At 30.2% G+C, this 21,501-nt stretch overlaps 1 protein-coding gene across 2 annotated transcripts in view; it reads left to right on the top strand.

The window, feature by feature from the left end:
- Positions 1-333: 333 nt before the first annotated feature.
- The window catches only part of rau (RA domain-containing protein rau), a 145,985-nt gene continuing 124,817 nt past the window's right edge, over positions 334-21,501 (top strand). For both annotated transcript variants that reach the window (XM_014432843.3, XM_014432842.3), the window contains exon 1: positions 334-474. The gene's annotated coding sequence lies outside the window, so the exon portion shown is untranslated. The remainder of the gene's footprint in view (positions 475-21,501) is intronic.

Raw genomic sequence — 21,501 nt, 5'->3', positions numbered from 1 at the left:
CGGACACATCTGTATTAAAAATAACATAATCTTCCCCGTGGGTCTCCATCTTGTAGAGGTTTCTCTGTATCTATCAAGCAAATCCTGATCGCAATGTTAGCTTCTATGACAGCAATAGCTTTCACTATCGCTATTACTAATCCTTAGTTCGTACCCTTGTTCGGTATGAATTATCTTATTTTTATCATCGTAAAGGACATAATTTTAAATTTGCTCGATTTGCGGTCTGCATTATCTTCCTTCTCTATAAATAAGTACTCCAAGAAACTGGAGGAGATACGAAGAGAATTGGGGGAGTGGTGATGTAGAGGCGGGTGGGGGAACCGGCTGGAGTGTATACCAATCTGCCCCAAGCTCAGTCGGCCCAGTGCCGTGCTTCGAGTGAGTTCAGTGTGATTGTGTCAGTTTTGCGTCGATATGCTTACATCAGTCTTCGGCTAGTACCTCTTGGATACTCTTCTATTTCTATATAACGTGAGTTAATATTATATTTAGTATTTATTAATGTAAATTAAAAATAATTATTTTATAAATTTATCTTCAATACTTAACTTAGATCCGGTTAGATGTTAATGGATTTAGACATTAAAATTATAAAGTAAATTTTTCTTTATATATTTATTTTATTAATAAATATGCAGTTCTTTACCGCTGCAAAAAAAGTTCCATGTGTAATGTAATCCTTATATTTTGCATTCAAAGGGGTAGTCATAACTCAAAGTAATACAGAAAATAATTCGACTCTGTAATTTAATTTAACTTAATTTTAAATATAAATATATTTTATTTTTTTGTTTGATGACATGGAAAAAACTTAAAACAATCATGTATCCAGCTGAAGAAGATATCCTAATAAATTATAAATGCTTAACATTTTTAATAAAATTACTAATTTATAGTTTTTAATACTTGACTCTTTAACCTTTGGATTCTCTTAAGATTTTTTATTATGCTTATACCATTAATATTATATTGACCTGTTGATTATTTTGAATGAAAATTTTGTAAAAATATTAGCATTTTAGAAATTTATTCTTGAAATAGTCAAAGTGAGTACAATAATATTGGCCTATAAAGTTAATTACAATGTTTCACTTTAACTATTAATAATTATTATTATATAATATTTAAAGTTAATAATATTAAAAAGACTGACGTGATAATCTATTTTGTAAAAAATTATCATATACATAACCAAAATTTAATGTATGTATACGTTTGGAAATGGTTTATTAATACATCTTTTTTTTTGCTTGTTTTTGGCTATTTACATGCCATTGATGTCCGAGTAATCACGTTTCCTGTTTCGATTTTTTTTTTCTGGAAGAGCCCCTTTTTGCTTCCATATCCTTATCAAAGCGTATTCCTACCTATTTCCTGTGTATCTTTAGTTCCAATTTTTAAAAGATTTTAGGACGTAAATAATTAAAGTATTTTATAATCTACGTGTGTTAAACATTCCTTAATTTTCTATGGAAAAGAGGGTCTGATCCCCTCTTTTTTTTTTCATTAGTGTTGAACATGCAACTTATTTATTTATCTAATTATTTTTGTGATTATTATTATTATTTTTAACTCTTAAAACTTACACATTTAAAACTATGAAAACCAGAAATAGAACATTCTTATTTCTATTTTTTTTTTAAATTATGAGTAATCTTTTCGGATTTGATGAATAACACTTTATATAGTAGCTCATTTAATTATGTATTAGCAATATTTATAATTGTATTTGTTAGTGTCCAAACCAGAGTTCGTTACAAGGGGACAAGGAGTATGTCACCCCCTAATAGGGAATCTGGAAACTAAAGAAAATTGTTCAAAGTGCAATTTTTTTTTCTGCAGAATGTTGCTTGAAGAGTTTATTTGTAAAGTTGCTTATAGAAGCTATTTAGGAAGGTTAGTTTTCCAAAAATGTATTTAAAAAAGTAATTTTCTTCATATCTGAGTTAACTTGGAAAATCCAATTTAAATTGTTGGAAAATTTTAAATTTTCCACCGTCCCCCCTCTCTAATAAGTTGTTTTAGCCACGTATCTGTAAATAGCTTACGCTTTTTAAGTAGTCAGGATTATTTATAGATTTCAAAGTTGTTATTTATTGTAACTGATAAGGGTTTGTTATGGTACTGATAAAATTACTATAAGTTTTCATGAATGCATATTGTTTATTAAACGGAGATAGTCTTGCAAATTTAGACTGTAGAAATGTCCGAAATTTCTTGAGACAGATACGCTATCTTATCTCCACAGGAACCGGCAAGGCTTCAAGTTTTATTTGTTCATCAATCCTTGGGAAACTGTTTGTTTGATTTTTGGCGACTGGTCGTCGCATTTTTCCTATTGTTATAAGGACTATTATCCTATGGTATATTTTATCTTGAGGTTTCGCTATCATTAGATACGGGCTTGCTATTTGAATACTCCTCGAAGACAGCAGAAGGGTTTTGTTGTCATTGCTCCCCATAGGATAAGGGTGTACTTCCCCAAGAGCCCTCGAACAATACAGGGCTATAGGCTTCTTCCGGCGCTACCGGGGGGGTCTTTACGCGCCACCCTTACTCTCAGCGAACAAACAAAAACCTTGATATACTATATTATTTTCATTTAAACAATTATTTATATTTATTCGTTTATTTATTTATTTTTCATTTATGATTCTTAAAATGATTCTCACTGATGTTAACATTTCAAGATTCATTTGGTAAAAACCGTCAACAGGCAAAATCACATTTATACATTTGTCTTTATTTATTTTAACTGCAACCCAAGACTAATCGAAACTGTATTATGAATTCTGTAAGAACTATTATATATCCTTTTTAAAATTAGAAAAGAGCTGTTGGTGATTAGAAAGGTTATCTCAAATTTAGTTTAATTGAGGATAGTTATCACAGACCAGAGTTTATTATTAGAACACTGTGTAGACAGTGACACGGTGATGGGACTTGAGTTGCTGATAGTTTCTTTTTATATATTAGAAAAAAAATAATACAAAATTAAATACAATAATAAATAAATCGAATTAAATTAAACATAAGCAAATATAAAGGAAATTAATAAAATACAGCGAATGTTGTGATTTTAATACAACCAATAACTACTCGTGTCTTTCCTCTGACCGCCGTCCAAACCCAAAATCACTTGATCGGTTTTAGTGCAATCCTCCCTCTTATGTTTCGGTTTATCCCCCCAGACGTTTACAAGTTGCCTCAGCCCTTACCGCTCCTTCGTTACCAAGAAATTGCCGCAATGCTAATACCGTATATATTTGATGGATAACTCATTTCTAAATTCTACTATTAACTCAAGTAACTACCACATCATCAGCTTGTCCTAGAGCACTGCTAATCTACCACCCACTGTCTACCTTTGTTTAGTACTCATCGCTTTTCTTATGATGTCTCTATCAAAACAAATATAAAATTTTTAAAAATATAATTTCATATTATTATATTACTAAATATTTGTTATGACGGACTATATTTTAAACATCGCCATCGTTAAAATTTCATTATTAAATGAGTCATCGAATGAAAAAGTTGTGTAAGTCAAACCTGCAGCTCTAAGGTATTTATGTATTGAGTTTTAGTATGGGTTACAACTTTCTATAAAGTTATCGGCCACAAGCATACCTAACTATTTAAAAGCATCTAAAGTTAATGTATTCAGGGATTAAATAAATAATTATTTATTTTATGGAAATAAATTTTGATAAGAATAGGCTGATTTGCACTTTAAATGATGAAGTCGTAATACGCCATTATTAAATGGATTACCAAGTACTCTCGAACCTGTCTCAAAAATGTCAATGTGTCTTTTGTTTGTATACCTATTGGTACTTGATTTAAAAGTTATATTGATCACCGCAAGTCATTCTCTGCTTTTTGTCTTAAGTAATTTGACCAACCACTATAGGAAACTCAAGTAAGATGATGGACGAAACAAAACTGAAAACAAAGGCAGACCCTCCTCTGGCTCCGGTGGGCGTTTTAAGTAATTAGGTCAGTGACCGTTTGATTGTCAACATCCACCTCGTGGGTGTGGTCTAAGGTTCATCTATGTCTTCACATGGAACTCGAGAAGGATCCTCCAGCGATTCTCTGGACAGATGTTTCTTCTGGAATGCCGAGAAATGCTAACCGTTGACCGTGTGTTCCAGTCCATTGTCTATCTATCTGATGGAGGGCATAGCTCGCTAATAGTACGTCATTTCTCCACATAAAGCGATGTTATTAAGCGCTCCATTTCATTAAATGAAGTATCCAGAGTTAAACGCACGCTCTTCCATTTCCTGCTTTGGAATAAAATAATTGAATCTTGGAATTATATAGTGTTATATATTTAATTGTTACACAGTTTGTGCTACAAATTCTAACAATTTTACGTTTCATTTGTGGTATTCTTGTTCTACTATTCTTTGATATTTATTGCTTGATCTTCATTAATATAATTTTTTTTTCTTTGTTAAGTTAACGGCAACCAACTGCTGTTGGTTTCTAGCGTGTCATTTTGAATTGCAATTTTTTTTTCTTTTCATTGTATTTATGATTGTTTCACTTTCACATAATTATGGGTAGGAAAACATGATTTTTAATTTTATTTTGGAGAAGAAATATAAGAACAAAAAATCTTAAAATTTTTATTATAAAATAAATTTGATATCTTCATTTTTCATCCAATTCGAAATATAGCCGCAATCTAAAGTCTTTGATAAATCTAAACAATATTTGAATAGTATTTGATGGGTTTCTGATGCATAACAGTTTAAGCTCTTCCATAGGTTAAAAAATATTAAAAATCGTGATGAAAATCAAGACCATCTTTCTTTTATTATAAATATATTTTGTTTTTTTTCGTTATTTCTTCATCACTGTAGTTAGCAAATTTTCCTCATTCTAACGATTTGAAAAAAATAATTTTGTGTTTTGCAGTCCACTCTGTTAATTCTATCTACCCTGCAAAAGAGGAAGTAGCAAACCTGGTTTTCCCGAACCAATTAATGGTTTTCAATAATGCCACATTTTCCTGTACTTCTAGATTTCCTTGTATTTCAACTTGAAAGACTTTAATATTTAATTATATTTTTTTGTGAATTTAGTTTTACCTTCGTTGTGGTAAATATTTTAATGCCTTTATTACAGTGGGTAAAAACAAGAATAGATCTTACGTAATTGTCAGTGACAGTATCTTGCTTAATTATAAAATATGATGTGTGTAATTATAATTATTATAATATTACATTTACTATGCAGTGTATAATGAAGTGACAAACGGTGGGGAATGAATAATTAATAACTAAAACTGCCATTTTCATCGGGTTGTTATTTGAGGCAGACAATAAAATATCGGACAATAGACTTTCTACCCTCCCACACGGTATCTGCATCCAGCAGGCGGGGCATGGTACATTATGTCCTTCTGCCTCGTAGATCTACAAAAACGAATTTATTTAAATTTAAATTCATTTTATAAAGAAACTATCATGAAGCAGGTGCCCGGACGTCGTAAATAACCATTTGACGCATGTGGGCTGTATAATCTGTCGCAGCGACAATGTACTAATTAAACAAATGACACCATATCTTGATATGTTGTGTTGATGATACCAGCATCAGCGGCAACTTGGATTTGTGTTATGAAGCAGATAAAAAACAAAAATATATCTTGTTCTAATTTGTTAAATCCCCTAGATAAATTAATAGTGAAATTTATCCAAGATAATGGTTTATTTTAAAATTAGTATAAAATATTTGTCTGTAAGTCAGTACCATGACAAGATAAGATAAAAATATAATATAATTTATCTTTTTTTTTTTTTTTTTTGTTAGATCTTATTCTGATTTATAAAACTCCAAGTATAATTCTGAATGGAAATTGCTTTCACTTCTGAAATAAAAAGTCTTTTTATACCCATTCTTCTATACCAACGTGAGGGAAGAAGGGATGTTGAACTTGCAGCACATGGCGGAACGCGAGATCGGTGCAAAGTTCTGGCACCAAGCCAACACCGAGGCCAGATGGAACTTCCATAATAATATCAATCCATTGAGGGAATTTCAATGAATAGAAGTTTTATCAAGTCGAAGTGGGGCTTACTTATACTATAAAATAAACCTGTACCCTGAATTAAAAACCAATAAAAAAATAAACAAAACCTATAAAGGGGTCCACTTTGTAAGGAAGTACTGTTACTATACCCACAGTTGTGCAAGGAGGTTATTATGTTAAAATCAAGCTTGATCGCCAGATTTTTCCCCAATGAAAGATGCCCACTTAACGAGGCCGAGTGGACCCTGGAGGGCTCCTAACCCACTAAAGTGACTCACAGCAACAGTAGCTGCATAAATAATTATCCGTCACAGCTGGATTCGAACCCGGGTCTTCAAGTATTTTGTGTTCAAAGGTTTCGATAAATTCAAAAGTTCCATAATTCCTCCTTTGCTCAAGAAGGTAGTCCATACTTATTTGAAGTAATGAGTTTTTGGGTACCTAGTATAGATTATTTAACAAAATAAATATTCATAAAGTAAGTGATAAATTACTTCAGGAATCATAATTAATGATTGTTTTTCTTCTAATCCATCTTTGAGCCTGTAATCATTGCAATTATTGATCTTGAAAGCAGATTAATATATTTTTTTTTAACTTCTATCTCTAGAACAGGAGTAATATATTACCTTATATAATTTATAACCATCAAATGCATTTTATACCTTTAATTTTAAAAGTACAAACATCAGCCTTCTACATAAATCGATTTCCAGAGAAATCTATATAATTTCAAGACGTAGAGATAATTTTAGACTACGTCCAACTGTGGATGTAGTATCATGTCCAAAATATATTATTGTACAATTAAAAGTTAGACAATAGAACTACATTATATTATTTCGTGTTGATGAGTGTCAGCATATTTTTGTAATTATTATTTTTACATAAGTACATGCGCAGACTTAAAATGCAATATGTGTCATCGCTTAGCATACTATTGATTCATTCGTTTGTTATTTCAACTCAAGCTTTGTATGCAGTTCGTCGATTGATTACTCATTATATTATTTATAACAAATCTAGTCTTTGAAATATCAATTATTTGTTTTTGAGTGAATCATAGAACGGAAGTTGAACTCTCTGGCACAAAATCGTTGGGGAATTCCGGCATCGCGTATTCATTGATCTTTCAACCATGATTCTTTGCCATTTTTCGCCTCCTTGCTCATTTTCTAATATTAATATTTGAAGTTTAAAGTGTCGACTGTACTTTGCTAAACTATTTTTGTCTGATAAAATAATTTAATGAACCAAACCTCAGGATCCAATTCAGAATTAATAAAGAGCTTTGTAACTTAAAAGCAAAGATTTCTGGTAAAAAAAGATTATTAGTTATAAATCGATAACTGGTTTTGTAAATTTTAAATTAAATATTAATGAAAAATATTTAATTAATTTTTTTAATGTATAAGAAAATAATTTTATGAAAACTGACAGTTGGTACAGAATACCATTCTTATCAGTCCTGACGAAGCCCTGGTGTGGGGCGAAACGTTGGTTAACAATAAATTTTTTTTTTGTTACGATTTTGAAACCTTATATATAAAATATATGCTTTATATAGGGGGAGGTAATGAGTTCCTAATGTTTACTACCCCACCCTATTCTACCCAGTTTAGAAAGATTTAGTTTCAATTTTGTGGTACCACTACGAAATAAAAGTCAACCCGTTTAAGCCGGAATCAAACCGATGTCACTGCAGTTACAAGATTTCTAAGGTGACGTCTTAGCTCTTTTGATAACAGTTGCCTCCTTTCTACTTGTTTGTAATAACTCACTTACTTACTTAATGTGAATATAAATTGTATGTAAATATATAATTTTAACTAAATACAGTGAATGATACCACACTTTTGGTTTATTTAATCTATATGCCCAAATCCAATAATAGCCTATGGCAGCTAGTTAAATTATAAAAATATTTTTCAAATTGAAAGAAAGAACGATCAAGTGATATTTTGGTGAATATAAGGTATTCTCAAGAAAGGATTTTAAGATTATAAATAAATAAGGTATTTTGTTATATTCCATATTTTCGCATTAGAACTAACTAAATTGTGACATTTTCAACAATCATTATTTAATTATTGTATTTTTTTTAACTTTTTCAATACTGAAGTCTAATTTGGTTCTGGCACTAGTACAAACAAAAAAAATCTATCTTCACAAAAATGCCACTTGATCATTTTACGTTTAATTCGACTATGATATTATTTAAGTATGTGTACTAATCACAAAAATACAAAATAAATGGGTTTAACTGTTATACCAGTAATTGACATAGACATTATCATACTAAAATAAAAAAAAAAACACAATAATACACTTCGGAAACTAATTAAATTCTCATTATGTATCGATCAGTTTCTTAAAAATGATGCTGTGACATTAATTGAAATTTTCTAGTCTTTGTTACGTCGTGGTAATTAATGAGGAATTACGTAGACCTAATTTTCCCGTGTCAATTAGTATACTATTACCCAATTACCCATTTTTTTGTTAGGTTAGTTTGAATTATTGGTATTAACTAAACTATCGGATAAAATGCAGCAGTTGCTAATTTTTTTTCTCAAGTTTAAACCATTAGTTCTGCCATTTTCTTTTCCGGGTGATGGCTTTACGGAGAGCGAGAGTAGAGAGTTACCCCTCCATCTCTCCTGGGAGCCAAGATGAAGAAGAACTGACTAATGAAGTCAAATGAAAACACGTGGCTTTACTGCGTCATTATGTCGAGGGGGAAGGCTCGGACAGATGGAGTCACTGCTATGTCATTGGACTGTTTCAACCATCTTTCTACTTTCCTCTTCATTGAAATCATCTCTGTCTTTATTAAAATTGAACACATTACTTTATTTTTTCTATTTTTTGCACTGTTACCCATTGATCATGTGGGAGATATTTCATTCATTAAAGAACAGCGTCGAATTCGGCAATTAGATAAAGATTGATAACCCTCGCAGTCACATTGGCTATAGTAAAATGGCTCAGCGGACCAAGATAGTGCTAATTGATGAATGGGTCTTGCGCGTTGCTTCAATCTTCACTAAATTTTTCAAGGTTACGATTTATGTTATCATCCTTTGGCACATTAATCACTCATTTTTTTAAATTTTGCTATCTCTCTTATATGCTTAGTTGTTATGATTTCTTTTACTACATTTAGTATTTTAGTTTTTTTTTTTATATATAGATAAAAACATTCGTTTTAAATCTCTTAGATGCTAATTTTCATTTTTACACAATATTTTTTTTGGGGGGGGGGAGAAGAGGATAATAATTTATCTTTGTGAGACCCTGGATAGAGGAACTCTTACAGATTTGGTTTTGAACCTGATTTTCAGACTTGTTTTCTTAATTCTTAACTTTATTTTATAAGAGTATCTGTATAGTTTCTTCAATTTATGCAATTAGTATTTTGAAGAAAACTTTTTTTTTTTTTTTTTTTTTATGATCAGAATAAATCATTTGAAACAAAACACGTAAGAATTCGTTTAACCATATTTTAAAAAATCAGGGAAATTTTCAAATGAAAACGTAATACTTCTGGAAATGAAATAATTTTTTAAAGTTTTATTAATAACGATCTAGTGTCCCCCCTTATTGCTTAAGGAAGAAAATATTAGTTCCAGATTAATAATAATAATTAGAATAGAACAGCCATTTCCTAAGTCAGTGCTAGCAGACAAATTTTTATATTGTAATAGGAGATACAGATTACAAAGATAACTGCTGGAATAGTTAAATTACTGTAAGCTCTTCTATTACAATATAAAAAATTTGCTGCTAGAATTGACCAGCGTTGCCCCACCCCACTTCCTTCCGTCTCATTTCGCGTCACGAAATTAATTTACCCTCATGTAATTCTTTTTTTTTTCTTGTTTGGAAAAGAAATTACACTTCAAAAACTTACTTCTTTATTCCTAATTTTCTTGGTTTTTTTCATTTTCAATGTTTCAAATAACATGTGTATGTTACAGAAATTTTCTTAATAATTTATCTTCTTAATTCGTCTTTATCTCGTTTATGTTCTTAATCTCGAGTTAATTCTCGTCTTATCGAACCTTAAAAAAAATCTAGTAATGAATCTTAATATTAATATCAACAACGCTTAACCTCCAGTATTTTGTTTTCTAAATGAACTGTTTTTCTTGCACTTTATCAGAACATAGTGTTAGTTTGTACTAAAGGAAACAGTGCTGTATATTATCGAACGATAATCACTCCATAACAACATTTAGCGGTATTAGAATATACTTAGACAATATCTATATTGGGCCCGATCCGAAATCGGAAGAAAAACATAAGCAAGAGATCTTAAACATAAGCAAGATCATGCCTATCTAAGTCCATCCGGCTTAAATTTTTAATTTCTTTATAATTCATTACAATTTTCTTGTCAATAACTTTATTTATTCAAAATAATGAGAAAAAATAATTATTTAACATTACATTGAAGTTTAAGTCAAAGGTAAAAATGTAACGTTTGTTGTGTACAGCGGGAACTGTAGTCACACAGCGCCGTCTCCCGACATCGGATTTGATCGGATCGGAGTTGTAGTATACGATCGCTTCTGTCCGAACCAATAATTATAAAATAATAGCCTCTCTGCAAATTTTACAATGTTCGACTTTGTTGCATTTCTGGCGTCTTAATACCTTCAATAAGGCAAAACAAAAAATTCAAAAAATCTATTAGCTTGTATAAACATTTGCTGCTGCCTTATATATGCTACCATAAATCAATCTCTATCCTCTAAGAAATAATCAGATAGACCATTTTGGTATTGCACTGACGTTGTAGTAATAATATTTTTTCATGCTGTTTAAATAACAATTGACTACTCAAGGATCCTGGTCTTAAAGACGCAGATCCTCATACCACATTTTTTTTTTTATTGGCCTACTATAGCAAACGATGAGGGCTGATGCAAACGAACGTAGATGGAGGGGCAAGATAACATACCGAAGGGCCATTGTCAAGAGTGACTCTTTTCATTGCTGAATTCCATTGCTAATAGCATGCTGGGTTTATGCCTCTATGTCTCTGTTTCTTTTCAAGCTCGGTCGCCATCCTTTTGTTGTGTGCCTCTGTGAGTGAGATACTGTCTGACTTATAATGGCATGTCAGGCAGAAATTTATAAAACGAAAAAAAAAATAAGACATAAAACAATGGAAATTGGATTCAAATATGAAAAAAAGAGAAATGCAAGAAAAAAAAAGACTTTCTTGGTGAAGGACGTTTGAATTTTCTTTTCTTCCTCTTATGGGGTATCAAGGATGATATACGTTTGTCGTTTCAATTATTGAAATTTAAAAGTTTGATGAATTGTGAAATATGATGACTGACAGGTTCATTTCATCATTATTCAATTCATTTCTTGCATTATTTAAATACCTAATTCTTAAACTCAGAATACTACATTTACTCCTTATATAACTAATTTATGAAGTAATAGATAGATAAATAGATGTTGATACTACATAAAATCCATTTGATCTATTGGACTTATCTGAATCAACTTTTGGATCACTTCTTGTAAATGTTTTATTAAGTTATTAAAGTTTTGAAATTATTAATTTGTTCACTGTAAAATAAATTTTTTCTTGTTAATAAGAATTCGTGCTGAAATGGACAATGTATTGGCATTTGATCTGTAGCTCATCAAATATTCCATGCAAAGCAGTTTTTTATAACCAGCATACCGACAACTTGGCTTATACATACCAATCCTTTCCGAACCCAGCGAAGTTCGCCACAAGCTATTTCATGAAAATTATAAACATAATTTAGAATGCTAGACTTCAGAATTCAGGAAAAAATCATTATGTATTATATATCCCTCAGAACTTCAATTTTTCATGATTTACGTTTCATTTTTATGTTTTTCATTAAATTTCGTTCATTTTGAGGTTCAAGTATTTCGTGCCATTCATGCCACGGTGACTCTCTTCAGATTCTAAATTTTGGTTTTGCTGAACTGATCTTCAGATCACCATGATGAATTAATCAAGTTGTAAATGATATGTGAATTTTGCGTTATTTTTTCTTCAAATATTGATATTTAAATGTTTAATTAGCCACATATCTGTTTATCTTTAATTGCTTCACGCAGTTTATACAAATTAATTGCTCTCGTATAAAATTTTTCATAAGTTGATCTTATTTTAAATATTGTGACTCAACCTTGATAGATCTATGGTAGATTATTATTGTTCATAAATATACTCTTTAAATTATTTAAATTTATACTAATTAGAGTTGTATATTTTAAAAAATGATTTTGTGAAATACCTTTTTTTTACTACTTTTTTTAATTTTTATTTTAGTAAAAACAATATATAGTTATTTTGGTTAGATCTGTAGATAAGGAAATTCCGCTCTGTGGTTATTTTGAAAGAAAACAAACAAAAAACTGACACATAGTTTTGTAGGGATGTCCGTTCCAGTTGTATATTTTTAGATCTTTTTAGAAGGCAAAACAAGTAAATTCATCATTCTGTGTTTATGCTAGGAAATGCTGTTCTTTTTTTTCCCCCTCGATTGTTTGTTTTCCCATCTGATGCTCATTCCTTAAATGCCGACCATTAAGGATATCTTGTTTATCTTTCCCATTTTCTTATTAAAAATATTTATGAGCGTTTTATGAATACTATCAAAGAAACGCGCATCGCGAAATAATATTCCAATACGATTCGGCAGACGGTGGAGTGACTGTGTGAGTTACAAACCAGTTTGGTATTGGCCCGGTACTCAGACACTCCAAACTGGCCAATCTCTTCCTGCCTGGAGTAAAATATACTGCTGACCACACCCGACAAACGGGCTACCATTCTATAACACTATCTCATTATTGTAGGAATGGTCATCTATTTGTAGATAGCCTGTTCGTGGGCTTTGTTTAATACTAGTCTGCCTATATTATGGTCTGATTGCTATCTACGGTATTTAGTATTGTTGTTTATCAACGTTTCTCAATATATTATTCTTAATTGCCCTAGGAATATTTCCTCGATCTTAGTTCTACTGCGTAATTAAAGTTTCATTAATTTTAATAGGTTTCTAATTAATTGTAACATTCAAAAGATAAAAGCTATGTTTTATAACTTTGGTTTATTAGAGCAATCTTATTATTTTATAATCTCCTATTAAATATTTTATATTGTTAAAGAAAATATTTAAATGAGGAATGTTTAGGCTCATATAAATTTTTTTAAATAACAAATATTTTTTTAATTTATTTTAATACCACCAAACTATTGTAGATTAATTTACAAAATATATCTTTAGCATATATATAATGAATAATGTAAATTTAAGGTATAATATAATATAAAATACTACCCGGTATCTACTAATTATATGTTACTTGTGCAACGTGTTCTCCATTTCCATACAATGGCACTAATTGAGATGTGTAGTTCTCGCTATTACGCTAATAAGTTCCGAGATTTTTCTTCTTCTAACATGTTTCATTTGTTTTTTTTGTCTATTTAATCAACGTCATGTCTTTAAAATGCTAATTTCTTAACTTCAAAGGTATGTATATAGTATTAGTTTTAAATTTTAGAAATTTCTTTAGTAAAACATTTTACCACAATTTTCACCCTTTGGTGTAGCTTCTCCAATTTCCCAACTCTTTGGGTTTTCAAGTAACTTGGAGAGGACGGTTGGTACCCACTCAATCCTTCCAATAATGGTGTCTCTGATTTCATTTCTACCAATGATTAGTTTCTGTTATATAAAATTATATATGTAACCTGATATTTTTTATATGGTTGTAAATTTAATGTGGATAGTTTTTTTTTTATTCATGAATGATAAGTTACCGATTAATATGGCAGTTTCACCCAAATCCTCTTGGTTTGATGACGTTTAGATGTGTTACTGTTCAATTTCGAGTTTCCCTTTCATCCTCTCCTTGGCAATGCCCAGCTATAAGAACTAGAGGAAGCTATCCTTCGAGCTAGTTAATCGGCTGCGCATGGTTAGCTGAACTCCCACCATCACTGTTTCACGGTTCGTTTCATCTAGTTCCGCCCGTTCCTTTGTCAGCCTGGGTGCCTTACCGTGCGTCCTGCGGAATAGCATGACCTGCATGGAAAATACTCTAGAAGGCTGTCCTGGAGAACATTCTGCCAGAGACAATGGTGGGAGGTTCCGTAGCCCTTTTGCCGTTGCAACATCGGCTCCAGTCTTTCCGTGACTTTCATTAACTCGCCAAGGATGTTAGCGGCCTACAGCTACCGGTGAGAGGTCCTGTCTTCGCTCTTGAAGGCTCGTCTAGATTTAAATCTGAGCGAGGATTTGGTTGAAAAGAATTTTAATTCGTCTGATCCCGGAGATTCCTCTCAACTATGTAATGTCATCAGAAGAGTTTAGTTTAAAATCTCAGATTTTTCTTCGAAAGTTTTAGACATCCCACTCGATAAAAATAGTTTTGCAAGTTTCAATTATATTTTTTATTTTTTTATTTATAATTTCTATACTTACATGACCTGAATTGTTCTTGACAAATACACATTTTCTTAATGAATTCGGACTTATAACCGAAAAATAACTGCCTTCTTCTCCTTTCAGGCAGCGAAATATTTTTTAACAATTGTACCAACAGTATGTTGTAGGAAGCTGATAGTTTATTCCTGGTAGTTTTTACATTTGCGAAAATTTGAAAAACTGCATCTTTGGGACTAATGGCTCTACAAAAATTAGTTTGGTCTCGTATTGTAGAAACTTTAAGTTAGCTTATACATATGTGCAATAATATTTGTCGAAAAGTATCTCCTTTTTGGCCAAAATAAATAAAAATTGAAAAAACTTTTTTTTTCGGTTTTGTCCATTTTAACAATGAAGAAGCGATTTTTTTTTTTACAAATATTATTCTGTAAATTTACAAACTAGCTAACATTTTCTACAATTTGAGAACAAACTGGTCTCTGTAGGCCCGTTAGTCTTTGATATACAGTTTCTCAAATGTTGGCAAATGTAAAACGAACGGCCAAAAATGGAACTTATTACAATAGTCGACCGAATTTAATAAATAAGGTCTTAATAAATAGTTAAGTAATACAAAATGTCATATCGTCAGTATGTAATCAAAATCGCGTATCTGCATCATCTTTTTTTTCTTTTATATTTTGAAATGGTTTGTCAATTCTTTTCACAAAGCAAAAACGAACTAAGAGAATGTTTGGCATCATTAATAAAAAATGAACAATTGATATATATTAAAACTAGAAATATTTGTCACCTTAAATTAGCAACTAATTTATACAGAAATGTTCAGATACGCCACTTTGATATTGTACCGACGATATTTAAGTGAGAATTAAACTAATTTTATCCTATTGTGATTTAGTATAAGTAATGATGTAGTATAACAGTAGTATTTCGTATGCCGGTCTTCTTGTTTGACTTTGAATACGATAATTTCACTTATGTCGGCGCCTGACAGTAAAACTTTTTTTCCCTTTGTTTGCGGTCTTAAGAATGCTTAGGGTTTTTATTAGATTAGATTTGAATTAGAATTAGATCTGTTTCATTAGTGAATCGGAAAGCACTTAGGGAAAATAGTTCTCGAATTTTTACTCTAGGCGAGAATTAACGCCGGGTTGCTGCAAGGGAGAACAATGAGACCTAGTTTTCATTGTTAGATTTCCTCATTTCCTTATTGTCAAACCGGAAGGCAAATAGATTATGTATAATAGTCCTATGTAGTCTCCTCTAATAGAACCTAAGTTCTTGAACCCGGAGGACGTCGCAGCTGTCAGCTGATCTCCTTGTCCTTGGAAGCCAAGGAACCATGAAAATCTTCGGAATCCGCTGACACCGTGGAAACGCGCTGTCATAGGCTGCCTATATCAAAAAATTTTCAGGGTAAAACCTAGGGTTTTTACATGTCTGTTATTTTTATATTTATTGTTATGATGGTAGTACTAAATAATTTAATCTGTTGTTACATTTTTTAGTTTTAGTTTTTCTTAATTCTTTAAGCGGACAGATATCTCCTGTTGCATATCAAACTATCCGAAACCCTATTCACATTGAACAGACAATAGTTCCCTTAATTAATTTCTTTTATATTTAAGCTATTGATTTTCTGTTAGAGAAAGAGGTAATAAGAGTCCCCATTTAGTATACTGATATAAATATAAATTTCAGTTTTAAATTCAGTTAAATATAATTTTAAAATTTGATCTGGATGGATTTCCGAACTACTGTCCAAATACATAAAAAGTCATTTTTCAGATTTTAGATACCAAACACATATCTTTCATAAGCAACAGAAGTTTAAGTTGGGTTGGAATGGTATGAATTCCTACCTCCTTTCCTCCCCCCTCTGACACAATAGAGGTAATTTTTTCTCAGTAAACAATAAACGAAACAAATTAATAAAACACAAAGTAAAGTTAATATTAAAGAATTATTGTCCTGTCTTTCATTTTTTTTTTATCTAAGAAAAAAAAGCATTATTTGTATGTGATGTGGTTTCAATGTTAATATATGGTATTTTTCCTCAGAATATGTATTAAAAATTAAAAATAATATTATAATATTGAAAAATTTATTTGGAACAGAGGTTCTATATTACTAACATTGTAATTTGGGAAAAATGCTGTTACAACGGGTCTGAATGAGGAGAAAAAAAATTCATTCAATGGAATCTAGAAGGGAACTAGCTAATAATAAAAATGTTGCTGTAATTGATGTTTTTTTTATTAGAATATCCCATGATACGAACTGATCTTATCCTATTATTTTAACTTGAAAAAATGTACTTAAAGTGAACTGGCTTTGAAAAAAAAAATGCTTATAACGAGCTATATTTTTTAGTTATTCCCGAAAATCATAATTCGAAGCACAAAACAAAATTCATAGTTATTAAGGGATCATACAACAAAAATGTATTAAAAAAGGTGGTTGGAGACAACTGAAATTTGGTGGTGACTCATTTATTAGAACAACTGGCTCCATCGCAAATAGGATCGAATAAAAATTTTCGGACCAAAATTTTCATATTTTATGTTCCATTTTAATGATTGATTCTATATCCTCACCCATTTTATTGTCAGCAAATAAAATTTATCAATAATTAATATAAAATGAAAGACAGCATTCGAACTTCATGATTTAAAATAGAAATACTAATTCATATTATTCATTTTTTGTTGTTATTAGAGGTAATGATAAAAACCTTTTCAAAAGATTTAATGACATGTTACTAGATAATTGCGTACTGTAGGTGCACTAAGACAAAGGTTTAATGGCTAAAGTTGCAGCCTTGGCATATCCTCCATTCGGGGGCAAAGCTGAAAACTATCTCAAGGATCATTCTTAGCGTTTATAGCGTAAACAGTTTTCAAACCCTCTTCTTACTTTTTAGCTAAATTTAAAATTAAAATTTTAACCCGTTGATCCATTGTAACTGGAAAAATAATTAAATACTATTATTGTAGGAAGATTGTCTGGGTGGTGATCAAAAATAGCATAAAAACTATTTATCAGTAACCCACGTTTCGCTCCATTTTGCAGGGCTTTATCAGGGCTATAAAAACTAAAAGACAACAACCATCATTCATAGGGAAAAAAAATAATAATAAAAAAAAAATAAATACAAATATATAAAATAAAATAATAGACTAAAAATTTGGAAATATACATAATAATGGAATGAAAATATAAATTAGTTATGGATAAAGACAGTAGTAGATTGATTACATTATTATTTATATACATATAAAAGTGAGTAATAAATAAATGATACGGTGAATATGAATGTTATATTGACGATTAACATTAAAAATATTTTTTAGTTATTTAGATGAGTATAAAGAATTAGTTAAATTAATAATGGAGCTTATGAAAAAAAAACAATATTGTAAATGGAAAGATCAACGGATAAGAAGAAATATATGGAGAAAGGGAAATGAAGAAAGTAAGAAATGCGAGAGTAAGGTTATATTTGTTTTTCTAATCTCTTGATTAATATTTAATAACGTAATATATTTAATTACTATAGAAAGTTCGTTTAATTTTCTTAATATTAATTGAACACAAATCAATTTGGTAATATTTAACACATATTTTTATACATACAGAAAATTCATCATTTCTATATTATACAGAGGATAATTGATTCTTGTTATTTTAATTCTAAATAAACTAAATTATAATTTTTACCAAACAGAGATAATTCCAATTAATAACAGATTTCAGCTTCAGTTGCGTTTTATAATGGCACAAACGTAAACAAAAACTAATTGAAAGTATTCTTCAGTGTTACCTAAATCAGAATTTTATTCAAAGTTTAGATATTTATTTCAGTTGTATTATTGTCAATTTTCTGACGCAATTTTAATCAAAATTAAAACACAAAACATGTCTATAACGGATAATGCTAAAGAATTATGTGGTCAATTTATCTGATTGTGAGTGTAGTGATGCGTTGGCTTTTGCACCATACCGCTTCACTGGTATGATCAACATGTTTTGAACGGTATCAATTCATTGGAGAAATATTAATTAGTTATAAAATTAAAGATTCTAAAGTAATTTACTTCATCTAATAAAAAAGATAATAATAACTTTGTGTTTTCAGTAATTCATTTAATTTTTTTCATGGATTAATCTTTTCTTTTTTTTTAACTTCAGAAAGCAAAAATTAAAATTTATATATAAAGACACATTTTCTGTATATCATTTCCAAAATTTCTCAAAATATATGATTTTTAACAAGTTATGTTATTTATATATGGACTATATCATTTTTACAGTGTCAAAAATGCCGGCATTTTGTGAATGGCTTTGCAAAAAATTACCGAACGAATATTTGTTAATAATTATTGTGAAAACTGTTTATTAATAAATAATTTCACTTTAATTATAGTATGATGTTTGATTCCATCTGTCAGATTACTGTAATTAAGCATTTCTGATATAATCAAATTTCCGTTTTCGCAATTTATTGGCCATCTTTTTATTAATATTTTATTAATTTTTTCGAGCGTTGTCGAGTTAATTTCTTAAGTGTTGTTTAATTAAGGTCAGGCGTTGAGTGCAGCAAGATTGTGGCGTTGGTGTCAGAGCAATACTCTGTTGTCCCTTGTCTAGGCTATTTTACTGTCGATCTTGCAGAAATCCTTTGTAACGTCTGGAATTTCTTTTCTAGGTTGTGCACTTATCAATACCTCGCATTATAATATTTAGAATAAAGTGTATATTTCCCGTTGGAAACTGTTTAATAATGTATGTGTATATTGTGCTTAATATTTTGGCAGGAGCAAACATGAGGATTTCCGTTTTAGTAATATAACAAGTGGTTCGATGCGGACACCTTCGAAATTCGTTGCTTATATATCTCCATTAACAGATCCCCCTCTATCAAATCTGCAAGAAATAAATACTCCCATCTACTTTTCAGGCTGACCTTCAAGCGTTAACTTGTCTCAGTGCTCTTTGTTTTGAATGGTCACTATTTAACTTAAGTTCCTTTACAGAACAAATATAATAACATAAACAAAAACATGATCCTTCCACATATGAAATAAAAGAAAAAGGATATGCAATTTTTGTAAATTCAAAGCTCTGATCAATTATATTTTAACTTATATAATAGTAATGACTTTTTAGCATTCCTCACATTAAAGAAAAAAAAAATAAGGATGGAGGATAAAAACGATCAGCATTTTTTACAAATTGCGTTATTAGTGCCATTTTATTAGAGATAAATGAAAGCTGCTTATACAACTATATATCATCTTCATAAAATGAAGATTCCTTTCTTTATATTGATAGTACAAAGAAACTGATAGACAATACTTTATTTATTTTTTTAAATAAAACTATAAGTATATATTGGAGGAAGATAGTCCGGCTGGGAGTCAAAATAGTAACAAAAACTATTTATTGTTAAACAACGTTTCGCCCCACTTTGCAGGGCTTCGTCAGGGCTAAATAAGAAAACAAGATACAAACATTTTAGATTGGACAGAACATTAAAAATAAAAACAATTATTAAGTTTGTAAAATATATAAAAAAAATAAAATTCGTTCTTGTGTTATTTATTCTTTTTTTTTTTTTTACAACAAAATCATAAACATATTTAACATCCGTCATTAACTGTACTGTTAATAATTAAAAATAAATAATAATAATAAATTTATTTTTCAGTTTATCTAATTAGTTCCTCTTGATGATATTTATCACCCTTGCCAAAAATAAGTAAACATTCTTCTAGAATTCCAAGACGGATTCCGACACTATTCTTGTTGATCGACTATTTCGGAACTCAGCTATTTCAGCAAATCCTGCAGGTGCTTTGCGTCGTGAGATTTATTTGTGAATGCTTACTGAATCTAAATACATCTCCCTTACAATTTCCTGAAAGGACGTTTTTATTGTGAGAAGATTTTTAAAGATTACAAAACAACGGGACATTCTTAAAATCGGAGCATTCTACTTTGTGTAAAGACCGCCAGCCGTTGATTTCACATTTATATCATGTCGAGGTTGGCCATTCATCTTCGCCCAAATTTCCATTTCATCCAAATTTCCGCTCCTTGTCGGAGGCAGGAAATGAAGCTAAATTGGGCCGCTTTGTGCCTAGAAAGCTGCAAGCCTTCTCTAACTGTAGCAATTAGTCTGTAATGATAGGAATTAGAAAATACGCTGCCTTCACCTCTAACCCTTAGGGAGTTTAGTAATATTTTATGTCATTTAGTAATTATCAACGGCCATATAAATAACGATAGTGGAAACTCATATGTGAGGCGTCGTATTCCAAACCCAGCCAATTCCATTTTAAAACTTATTTGAGGATTCAATTATTATTTAGTTATTTACTAATGATTTAAATACGAATCATTACAGCGTACCTAGTTAACACGAGATATGTTTTTAGTTATAATAAAAACATTCATATAGTCTCTCACCTATTGTTTTTTACACTTAATATTTTTATTACATTCTAATTATTATAAATTATTTTTAAAAACGTTCTGAACCATAAATTTCCTTCATTATTTACAATTTCACAGCTAACATTTGTAATCAAACTGTTGTTAAATATACATATTGTTATATGTAGAAGTTGTTAGAGTGATTCTGGACTCCATTACATATTTATGTTTCCAACCAGTTGGAATGCATTAGGCATGACTACACCAAATTATTTCGTAAAGGATTTATTCAATAGTCAATGTAACTTTGTTATGAAGCCTTAACCGATGATATGTCATCCGTAATTTTTTTAAATTATTTATTTATTATATCAGAGTGGCTTGTAAGGCCTTAATGTGAGTTTAGTTTTGTGCTAAAAAGAAGCTCCTAAAGATTTATGACGTTACTATTATTGAATCATTTTAAATTTATATATCATAAAATATTGTTTTGATTAAAAATTAGTGTTTTCTATTGGTTTATTGAATATTTTTCGGAGAGTTAGAAGTTTT

The sequence above is a fragment of the Halyomorpha halys genome, unplaced genomic scaffold (assembly GCF_000696795.3).
Source record: "Halyomorpha halys isolate HHAL.00 unplaced genomic scaffold, Hhal_1.1 Scaffold1124.1, whole genome shotgun sequence".
In the NCBI taxonomy this organism is placed as follows: Eukaryota; Metazoa; Arthropoda; class Insecta; order Hemiptera; family Pentatomidae; genus Halyomorpha; species Halyomorpha halys.
Note: the sequence above shows the minus strand (reverse complement) of the source record. Positions and strands in the feature narration are given on the sequence as shown.